This window comes from Lissotriton helveticus, chromosome 4_1, assembly GCF_964261635.1.
Source record: "Lissotriton helveticus chromosome 4_1, aLisHel1.1, whole genome shotgun sequence".
Taxonomy (NCBI): domain Eukaryota; kingdom Metazoa; phylum Chordata; class Amphibia; order Caudata; family Salamandridae; genus Lissotriton; species Lissotriton helveticus.
In genome coordinates, this window is record NC_136063.1 from 406,790,923 (window position 1) to 406,802,988 (window position 12,066).

Below are 12,066 nucleotides of genomic sequence, written 5' to 3' on the forward strand. Positions count from 1 at the left end.
AGGAACTGGGCGACCGCGTGGACGGGCTAGAGAAGACGGCCAACGCCCGTACAGAGGATCAAGAACAGCTCTGGCCGCGCTTAGCGGCCCTGGAAGAACATCATATAGAGCTCCAGGTGAAGCAGGAGGACCTCGAAAAACGCAGTCGCCGGAATAACCTCCGTATCCGGGGCATTCCATTGGGAGCGGAAGGGAAGGACATGATGTCCTATGTAGCACAGATCCTGCACGCAGTCTGGGGCGACAAGGACACTTCTCCACCGACGTTGGACCGGGCCCACCGTGTTGCCGGGCCCGCAGGGAGACCGGGCCTCCTCCCGGACATCTTGACCAGGGTCCATTACTTCACTGAGAAGGAGGCCATTCTTCAGGCGGCGAGAGACAAGCCAGACCTCGTGTATGAAGGGCACAAAATCCAAATTTTTCAGGATCTGGCTCCCAACACTTTACGACGACGACGTGCCTTCCGACCGATAACGGACAAGCTGCGCAGCCTCCAAATCCCTTATCAATGGGGCCATCCATTCGCCCTCATCTTTCAATGGGAAGCCAAGCGCAGGGTGATGAGATCGTATCAGGAAGCGGCTCAACTGCTACGTCTACCCGCCTCCCGGCCTGCCAGCCCGTCCCGCCCCTCGCCAAGTGTGCGGGTGCCAGCCAAGGCTGCTTGATCCACTGTGTCTCGGCGTAAATGGTCGCCGCCCATGGATGAACATGCTTCCCTGCAGGCCAAGAACGACATTATTGAACATATCCGGTCCCTGGAGGGGGACAGGTCGGACAGATTGGAGGGGGGCCCGGATTCACCAGGCATTGGTTAGTTGGCCCTGGCACCAACGGTGTTTGTTATGCCCTATCATTGATCTGCTCTTCCCTCCGGCTGTTGCATATTGGCCACATCCCCCTCCCTTTGTGCTCGACAAAGTGGCTGATGCCAGAGCAGCCCACGATGTGGAACTTGTGGATCGTGCTTGCCATCCCCTCCACCGTTCCTGAGAGAGTGACGTCTCAGGGTCCCTCCAAACCCTAGGGTGTAGGATGACCCAAGCCTGGAATGGACAAATGTGGCCCAGTTGGCCGATGTTCCTAGTTTTTCCCTTTCTCTTCTTTCTAGCTGTCTCTCTGGTCTCTTCTTTCCTCCTTACCCTACCTCTGGTGGTGGGTGGGGGCTCACGGGGCTGCGATGGGCGCTGCGGTGCAGGGGGGGTTTCACTCCACTGTTCCGTGGGTGGCCTGGAATGTGGTTATTTGGGAGGCTTGACACTCTGGCCAGTAAACTGTGATGTCTGTGGCCCCTGTAGATCCCCTCAAAATCCTTTCCCTCAACGTTAAGGGGCTTAACTCCCCCAATAAGCCTAGGCAAGTATGGCGCCATATCCTGCTACACAGCCCCGACATTATTTTCCTTCAGGAAACCCACCTGCTCAAGGCCGATACCCAGCGCATGGCCCATCCTAAATATCCCCTCCAGTTCTGGGCGGCAGCGGATACCAAGACGGCGGGGGTGGCTATCCTCTGCAGAAGAGGCATCGGACAGGGGACCCTAAAGACCTTCTGTGGCTCGGATGGGCGCTTCCTCAGGGCAGGGGTGGTGGTTGGCAGAAGCTCACTCACACTATGTAATGTGTATGCGCCGAACCAGATGCAGGACTCTTATCTTCAGACGCTGCTTAAGGGTCAGATACCTTGGGGCGACCCCTCGCTTATAGTGGGAGGAGACTTCAACTTGGTGTGGAGACCCACGCTGGATCGTAGTGAAGCCTCCTTGAATGGCTCTGGTGCCATGTCCTCAGCGCTTCGGAACCAGCTGTCTGACCTCGGCCTCATCGACTCTTGGCGTTATTGCTCCCCGGAAGCGCGTGATTATTTGTACTACTCGCACGTCCACAGCTTGTATTCCCGCATAGATGATTTATTTGTTTCACACGCACTCATACGGGATGTGTTAACGGTGACTATGTCGGATATCTCGATTTCTGATCGCGCACACGTAGAACTCCTCCTGCAGGATCAAGCCTCCGGCCCGGCCCGTCCGCCACGATGGCGCCTGCCGCCATACATTCTGCGAGATCCGGACGCGGTGGACTCAATTCGGACGGCCATAGACTCCTACTTCGAGACCAACGACCTCCCCGAGACCCCGTTCCCCGTAGTATGGGACGCCTTCAAGGCGAGGATTCGAGGCCACATCACGTCTCTTGCCATTGCGCATTCTCGGGAAGCCCGCAAACTGGAGGACAGCCTTTCCGCGGACATAAAGAAACTGGAAGTGCAGGACCGGGAGCATTCCTCGCTCGCAACCAGGTGGAAATTGGCTAACCTTGGGGGCCAGCTCCGCTGTCTACAGACTAACAGGGCCGAAATCTCTCTGCTAGCCCTGAAGCAGCGATATTTCGAGGTGGGGGACAAGGTGGGGTGGTTATTGGAGCGGCGCCTGCGGGTACGGGCAGCAAAGGCACACATCACAAACATTCAGGTTCCCGACGGGGGGAGGGTCACGGCGGAGGGAGCGAAATGTGACGCCTTTAGGGCGTATTACACTGCTCTTTACAAGGCTGATACGCCCTCACAAACTCATATTGATGAGGTGCTGGCTCATTGGCCGGGGACCCCAATACACCCGCACCATGCTGCTCAGATGGAGGGCCCCCTCCTGCTGGAAGAACTGACGGCGGCACTAAAGGACCTCCCTGTGGGCAAGACACCAGGGCTGGATAGCCTGCCAGTGGCCTTCTATCGCCTGTTTGTATCTCAGCTCCAGCCCCATCTTCTGCGCCTCTATAATTCCTTCTCGGACGAAGAGGGGCCGTCGCCCTCCTTGGGAATGGCGGAAATAGCTCTCATCCCAAAGCCAGGAAAGGACCCCACTCAGTGTGCCTCCTACCGCCCCATAGCATTACCCAACACCGACCTTAAACTTTACACAAAAATGCTGGCCAAACGCCTGGAACCCCATATGCCAGGTCTTGTGGATCCTGATCAGGTGGGCTTCATCCGTAATAGGCAGGGGGCGGACAATGTGCGGCGAATTGCTCACCTGGTCAGGAAGGCACATCACTGGAAGATCCCGGCCTGCCTTCTCTCGCTAGATGCGGAGAAGGCCTTCGATCGAGTGGAGTGGGGGTTTCTCCGCTCGGTTCTGCACAAGGTTGGCCTGGGGCACAACATGGTTTCGAAGAACATGGCGCCATATCTCTCCCCCGGGCGCAGGTCCGTGTCAACGGGCAGCTTCCGGGCCCCTTCTATATATCCAGGGGCACTCGGCAGGGCTGCCCCCTTTCGCCTCTGCTCTTCGCCCTGGTGGTGGAGCCTCTGGCAGAAATGATTCCGTGAAACGAGGACATCCATGGCCTAACACTAGTGGGCCACCAGAACAAAGTAGCGCTATTTGCGGATGACCTCATTCTCACCTTATCACGCCCGCAGGTTTCACTTCCGGCACTTCACACCCTCCTACAAACATTTGAGAGAGCCTCTGGCCTCAAAATCAACCACTCCAAACCTCACGATTCCGCAAGAGGAGCTTCCTGCCCTGGAAGCATCAGCCCCATACCAGTGGACCTCGGACCATGTCCGCTATCTGGGCCTGAAATTGGCCCCCTCCCTGGATACGTGGTCCCAGGCTAATTGGCGCGAGTGTAGGGCGGCTGTCAGGGAGGATATGCGGAGGTGGAAGCCCCTGACTATCACCTGGCTTGGCAGACTAAATGCCGTTAAAATGTCACTCCTCCCGAGACTCTTGTACCTGTTCCAATGTCTTCCTACCCCTATACCACAACAACAGATACACAAGCTTCAGAAGGAGGTCACTAAGTTTATTTGGGGTGGCCGTCGACCACGATTCTCGCACAAGATTTTAATGCTGCCCAGAGACAGGGGGGTGCTGGCGTGTCCCAACCTCCTGAACTACTATTGGGCCTCACACCTTCGCATAGTCTCAGAATGGACAACCACAGAAAGTGAAAAGGTGTGGTTCCATATGGACCGAATGGTGACGGGGCGTACCATATGGGACCATGGCTCCATCGGACGGCGCGTTCTCGCAGTGCCTACATGGCAGTACCTACAAAAACGATCCTTGACGTATGGGACAAGATTGCGATACGTAAGGGCCTGACGACGTTCCCTTCACCGCATACTCCCATCGCCGATAACCCGCTCTTTCCGCCGGCCTACCACACGCAAGCATTTGCTAAATGGATACAGGGAGGGCGCAGAGTCATTGGGGATATGTTTGAGGGGGGACTCTTAAAGACGTTTGCCCAGTGCAGGGATGAATTTCGCCTCCCGCCGGATGCGCACTTACAGTATGTGCAGTTGCGCCATTGGATATTGTCGCCCGCTATGAGGCAGGCAGCCACCCGTCCCCACACCCCCTTCGAACGGCTGGTCCGTTCCTTCGATGGTTCGAAGGGCCTTATATCCCGAACGTACCAGATTCTTCAGCACCCGCCCTCCCAGTCACTGCACCCATACCAACGCCAATGGCACTTGGCGTCGGGCACGGACATCACACCTGGACAATGGGAACGACTTTGGCGTGACATCCCTAGGGTTTATCGTAGCATCCCGCAAAGGGAAAATGCGTATAAGATCATGACGCAATGGTACTACATGCCCTTCAGACTACATCGCGTGTCCCCCTTATGTTGGAGATGCTCAAATGCACCTGGCGACTTCATTCACATTTGGTGGGCTTGTCCACTACTGTCCATGCTATGGAAGGAGGTTCTCAGCCACATTAAGGAGATCTTGGGATTCCCATTGCCTGATTCCACAGCCACGGTTCTTATGGGTATTAAGCCTGCCGCCTTTAAAGCGCTCAAAAACAGCGACTGGACTATAGCTCTGCACATGTTAGGGGCCGCTAAACAACTCATTGTGCTTTACTGGAAAAAGGCGGAGGCGCCACCGATTGCAGCATGGTTTGTACGACTGTGGCATGTTCTAACCATGGAACTTTTCACTGCGCGCTTACAACTGCGGGAGACCCGCTTCAACGCTGTGTGGCGCCCCTTGGTCCATCACCTCCGTAAAATAGAACACGCGCGATGCCTCCCTGTTAAGCTTAGAGCGCTGCGTCTCTTTGAAGATTCTTTGCTTCCGCCCAACCCCAATAAGCTTACTTTACGCCCGGCTCACACATAGTTGCTCAGTCCTCAGCAAGCTTACAGCGGACCTCATGGTGGCCCTGACGGGCTCCCATGACATGCTACCCGCCTCTGGACCCCACACTCGCCTAGGTAGCTGCCCCTGCTGCTGATCTCCCCCCCCTCTTTACTCCTTTGCTTTTGTTTCTGTCTTTCTCTTACTATCCTCTTTATTGGGGCTTGTTGCCCATGGTAATATTGTTCATGCTCCTCCCGCCGGATGCGCACTTGGGGCCCCATACTGCACCGCTCGCTGACCTTAATACTGTCTCATGTAGTTTACGCAGTCTGCGGCCGAACGTAACAGGCGTTGTACCCCCTCATCGTGGGATCCCTGCGACCTACGCACCCATCAAGGAACATTCGCAGTGGAAGTAACTAGCCGTGCATGGATTGTGAGCCCATTGTTGTGCATACCTGGACGTACATAGAACCTTTCCTATATTAGCTGCTCCTGCGCAGACCTTAAGTGACTCTACATTATGTGGCTTTCGCCCCATGTCCTAGCTTACGCGGCCGGCCCCTCTGGGGTTGTATGCGATATGCTGTGTTAAACATCATTTCTCTCTGCCCCCTTTCTACACTTGGCTTATTCTCCTCCAAAGAACGCGGCCGGCCCAGACTGGGTTGTAGGCTTAACGCTGTGTACACGGGGGCCCCTCCCCCCCTTCCTTTTCTTTTCTTTGTTGAGAAAATAAAACAGAATTTAAAGAAAACAAAAAAAAAATACAAAAAAGAAACCTAAGATGACCTCTGAAAAAAAAAAAGCACCAATCTACTATTTTACCCACACACCCACACTTCACCATACAGCTTATAAAAAGATCTCCGGTAAAGAGCCCCCATAGAGGGTGCCCATTAAGGCATTGCAGCACCGGCTGACGTGGAGCAAACGCCCAATGATGAAGCAGGACACCTATCTAGGTGTGTGAGGGCATTTGTTCCTACAGAGTAATGCCCCCTGCAGACTCTGCCGAACTTAACTGACCTAAGCAGAAAAAACAGTACTTACTGGAAACTGCATACCCCTGTGATCTTGATTAGCTAATCGGAGCATGTATGCTGGACCTTTATGCGATCTGAGTCCCTCCCTCTTGATATATATAAATATAACTTGCACAGGGGCCCAGCCGTGGGACTTTATGTCATTAAAAAAGTAGCTTTGAGTAGCACTTTATTGTGGGTGTCATCAATTGACATACCTTCCAGCACCAGACACTGCTCAAATTAAGCAGCTACATTAGTCAGATTAACACAATCAGCCACTATAGATGGAAACCTAGGCCTTAGCTTTGGGGATGATATAGTCAATGATATTCTGAGGATACACTTACTTCTAGACACTGATGGTTCACTCCTGTCTAATAGCCAATCAGAAGATTGGAACAGGCTCACCTCAATGAAAAGACAATTAGTCAAGATTACTCTACACGGTGCTATCATGACTGAATATCTAAGGGCTAACATCTGTCCCAGTGGATTGCTTGTGGCTAACGTACCATGTATTTTTCTTGAAGATGCTAATTAAAAAAAGAAATTTCCCAGGTAGCCTGGAAATGCACCAAGGACTGGTTGGTACTTATTAGCCACACAGTAAAACACCTGGCCGATGCTCTGATCATTAAGATAAATATCGCTGAAGGAGCCTTAAAAACTAGTATCCAACTGACCTCTTACAAAACGAAACTAGCAGAAACCAACAAAGAATTCACATAGAATAAGGAGTATCTGACCAAACAAAAAATAACAAAATTACAAAAAGACATAAAAAAATTATACAAAGAGAAAATCTACCCCTATCTAAAAGTTGACTATGTTGATAATATAGGAGATATCTAATCAGATGAGAGCCTTTAACAGCAACTCCAGCTCGGACAGCTGGAACAGTGACCGGAATAGAAAGACTCCTCCCCCACACCAACAACGTGGTTATAGGATGATGCCTTTCCAGGGTCCACCAATGTGGCAGTACCCAATGTTTCCTTAGGGACTACACCATCCATTCCAAACTTCTTACAACCCTTCTATTTAGACAGAGGTTGGGGTAGAGGGAGAGGCAGAGGAAGAAGAAGAGGGCAGCAGAAACAGGTACAGTGGCAGGAACGTCCACTATCCCAGATGGTACTAAGGAGTCACTCAGGGAAGAAAGATTGGTTTTAAATCTTTCACTAGGAGAACTCACAGAAGCTGAAGTTAAAGTGTTACAGAAGGAATTGGGCTTTGTTCCTACACCCAATATTGACCAATTCCAGAGGAATTGCCAGTTACAATAATTATTCTGCAAAATACGACTCGGAGCAGTCTTTCATGACAAACCAGCATTAACACAAATGGATTCCGGACAATGCAATCCATCCATTTTATGCCAAACCTAACCATGATACCTCATGAACTATTGACCATTGCACAAGCTGTCTTAAAAGAGATAGGGAATGCCTATAACACACAGAATTTCCACAATATGTCCAAAAAGTTAACCAAAGTAGTTATAGAATATGGCAATGACAAACAGATCACAATCAAACAAGCAGACAAAGGTGGTGTGATGGTAATTATGTCCTCCACTGATTATGAGAATGAATGTGTATGTCAACTTGCTGACTGCAAATATTACACACCCATCGCACAGGACCCAACAATGAGGCAAAACATGCAGATAATCTCAATGTTATCTGCTGCTGAATCTCAGGGATGGATTGCTAAGAACAAACCAGACTTCCTTGTGAACAAAGACCGAGGGTCCCATACTTTTACACCCTTCCAAAGATTCATAAGGGGATTTCCCAATGTCGAGGCAGACCCATAGTCTCAAGGATACATTCCCTCCTGGAACCACTCCCCAAGTTCTGTGACTATTTTTTGCAACCATGTGTAAAAAAAGCTCCATCATATATACAAGACACGTGAGACATATTGAATGTAATTGAATCCACTACTGACACACATCAGCTAGGCTTACTAGTCATCTTGGATGTGGAATCACTTTATAGAATATACTACAGGCAGCCACACTGGAGGTAACAGACACCATCCTCTGTATGGAGGAGTGGACTTCCCCTATTCCCATTCACTTTATCATGGAATGCGCATGCATGGCCCTCATGGAAAACTTCTTTCAATATGGGACACAACTATACCAACAGACATAAGGTATTTCCATGGGATGATTTGCCCCAAGTCTGGCATGTCTCTATATATAATAACAAAGAAGGGTACGCAGTTCCGTGGGGAAGGGGATATGTACTCCAAGATAACAAACTAAACTAGTGGGACCCAGGTAACAACCTAAGAATGAACCGGTAAAAAGGGGGATGGGGATCCTCCCTTTCGGGACCTCCAGCTCCTCCATGCTACCGCCGTCTGGGTAGGTTGACATTCGCTCCACGCGACGGGACAAGGCTACTACCGTTATACTACAGAATCCATGACTGCAGGAGACTGTTGAAGCTACACACGATTTACATTAGGGTTCCATCAAGAAGTGGTAGGACCACCAGCCTACCATCTGACCCCTTGTGGAGAGTAGGTATACGTTCCACCATCCACACTGTGTAGATAGTGTTCTTTTATTGTTTAGGTCCTGAAGAATTGAGCATGAAACATGTCGACCACCCACTAATTAATCACTTGGTAGAGTACACTGTCCTGGATCATTGAATCATGGAGTTTACCTCTCCTGATTGCTTTTAATAAGGTAGATAACCGCGCAAATAAAAATCATTGTGGATTACCTAGCCTTTTGTTTTTAAATCTACACCACTATCACGTACACACATCTACACCCTCTCACAGTAGGCTCTCACACATGTATGCACCAACTGGCAGGGACAAAAGATCTCCGACAAAGAGCCTCATCTGGGTGCCCATCAGGCATTGCACTGCCAGCTTGACGAGGAGCATAAAACCCATATGATGAAGCATGACACCTAGCTTGCTGGGTGTGTGAGGGTTTTAAGTCCCGAAAGGGAGGATCCCCATCCCCCTTTTCCCCGGTTCCTTCCTAGGTTGTTACCTGTGTCCCACTAGTTTAGTTTGTTATCTTGGAGTACATATCCCCTTCCCCAGGGAACTGCGTACCCTTCTTTGTTATTACATTCCCGGGCACGTACGCTGGACCCTTCCAAAAATAGCCCTACTTGTCCCTTTCCTTTGTTAAAAATGTCTCTATATATGACATTTTAAAGAACATTTCATTCTCTGTCCAGAGAACCTGTACACACCTAACATCCTTCGTTGGCGGCGCTATATAGATGACATACTCATCTTTTGGAAATGGGACCTGGCTACATGCTAGACATTTTCCTCCTGAGTAAACACCTTAAACTCCTACCTGAAATTTTCAAAAACAATCACTGAGGAGGATCTACCATTCCTGGATCTTTTATTCAAGAAGAAAGACAATGAGCTAGTCGTGAGCTCATATAAAAACCTACAGACAGGAATAGCCTTCTACTTTATAATAACCACCACCCAAAATCCCTGCACGACGACCTACCATACGGACAGTTTCTGCACCTGCGACACTGGCACCAACATCATTGAGAATATTAAAGTGGATAGGGGGCAAACCTGCCTCATGCCCCTCTTCAGAGGGAATATTCTTGATGTCTTCCCATTGACCACCACTTGCGCTAGGGACCTCTCACACAGGAGCCCGATCCAGGACAGGAAGGTGGTCCAAACCCCATACGTCCAAGCACCGCGAACATGTTGGGCCACTCAATGGTGTCAAAAGCCAATCGTGTGTCGAGGGAGAGAACCGCCGCATCTTCCCGGATCCTATGGGCCCGCCCCAGCACCCAATGCAGGCTTCTGAGGTTTAAAGCAGTGCAATGTCCTGGCATAAAGCCTGATTGAGCCAGATGTTCTGATGTGGTGAGCACTGGGAGCTGCTAATAGTTTTGCTAAAATCTTTGCCTTCACATTGAGTAGCGAGATGGGCCATTATGAGGCGCATTTATCCCTATACTTGCCTTCTTTATGTATCACTACTATACTGCCTGACCTTTGGTCGGCTGGGGGCTTGCCTTGTGTTCTGCTTTCCTCAAACATCATCAGGAGGTGTGGTGCTGTTGTAGGTACTGTGAACTTACACAATTCTATTGGGATGCCGTTTCGGCCCATCGCCTTGCCCGAACTTAGGGCAAGGCGTGATTGTATTACCTCTTCCTCTATTACCTCAACATCCAGGAGTTGCTTTTCTTCCATTTTCAAGACTGGAAGGGGAATATCTGTCAGGAACCCCAAGGACTCCTGTTCTGTTGCCCTCTTTCCAGCGGAGTAAATCACTGGGTAATAATCAGCAAACGCCTTGGCAATCTCTCCTGGATCCCGGAGGACCGCCCCAGTGTCTAGAGTCATCAGTGGCATCCACCAGCTTGCTCTCTCTTGCTGATCAAGCCACGCCAGCAGCTTTCCTGTTTTATCACTGATATCATACACTCGGTGCTGTTTCGCCTTCATTTTATTTCTGCCCTCCTCCGTCACCCAGTCCGTATAGTCTTGTTGTTTAATTTTTAATGTGTGTTGAAAATTGTCATCCTCCCTTTCCACTATTTTGAGTTCGAGGTCAAGAATTTCTTGCTCAAGCTCAGTCACCTTTGCTCTCTTTTCACGCTTGTGCCCTGAGATCACAGAGAGGGCCTAGCCTCTGACCACTGCCTTGTATGCCTCCCAGAGTACCTGAGATGACATGACTAAGTGAGTATTTTCCTGGAAGTAATGTTTAGTGGCATCACTAATTCCCTTCCCGCTTGTCGGTACCTTGAGATACCAGGGGTTAATCATGACTGGGCCTGTTCTACGTGGGATTCCCACCTTGTTCCTCATCCATAAGGGGGGGTGGCTTAAGGTCCCCCTCGCCATATGCTTCATGTTTGTAAAGTAGGGGAGATGTGAGGCAAGAGAGATTAACTTGTCAATTCAAGAGCGGCTCCCATGTGTCCCAAGTGGAAAGTATATTCCAGCGTGTTAGGATTCAGTGCTCTCCAAATGTCTATGAGGCCCAGTGCCGAAGAAACCTCGTTAGGCGTGTGTAGATAGAGTTATGGTCCAGATACTCAAATCCCGTCATATTAAAATCACCCCCATAAAGAGACATCCCAAAAGGAGTTCCAACATCAGGACACCCAAGTCTGCCAAAGTTACATCCTTCAGGGTTGGGGGGAGGTATATCGAGAGGATATTTATTACTTCTCCTGCCCAGGTCCCCAAGAGTACTGCATACCTCCCTAGTCTGTCTAACCATGTCTTTTCGATTATCAGGGGGAAATTTTTCCTATGAGGATTCCCATGCCCCTGGATCCCGATGTGAACCCTCCAAGTACCTTCATTTCATACCCCTAGAGATTAAGGGCACAAAAGCTATTTTCCATAAGGTGGGGTATTTGTAGCAACACTACATCAGGGGAATGCCTCTTTAAATGCTGCAAAACTATACCCCGTTTGATCTTATTTCCCAAACCATTTACATTTCAGGTCATCAATTTAAGATCCGTGGACAATTGCTCTGTCATGTGGCAGTTCGCATAAATGCTGTTTTGGTCGCGCATTGTGTCCCTCTCGGATCAGTATCCTTGTGAGTGCCTACCAAGGTGTCAGTGTGAGCCGCTATGCTTAGGCCTTGTTCAAAGATGCTCTCTACTTGTCCTATCAGACATGAAAAAATCGATAGCCAACATGCTATAACATTCTGAAACCTCCCTCTCCCTACCCACCCCCCACCCTACATCCCTGCCTGACGGAGCTCCAATTGCCAGCTCCCTAACTCAGCAGAGTGCCTGTCGACCCGTTCCAACTTAACAAACATAGGGAACGTGTGCCTGCCTATAAACTCTTCCCTCCTCCCCCCTCCCATGTGACTTAATTGTATCCTTTTGCACAGAGGACGGATTGCGTGGAGCCATAGTGAAATACC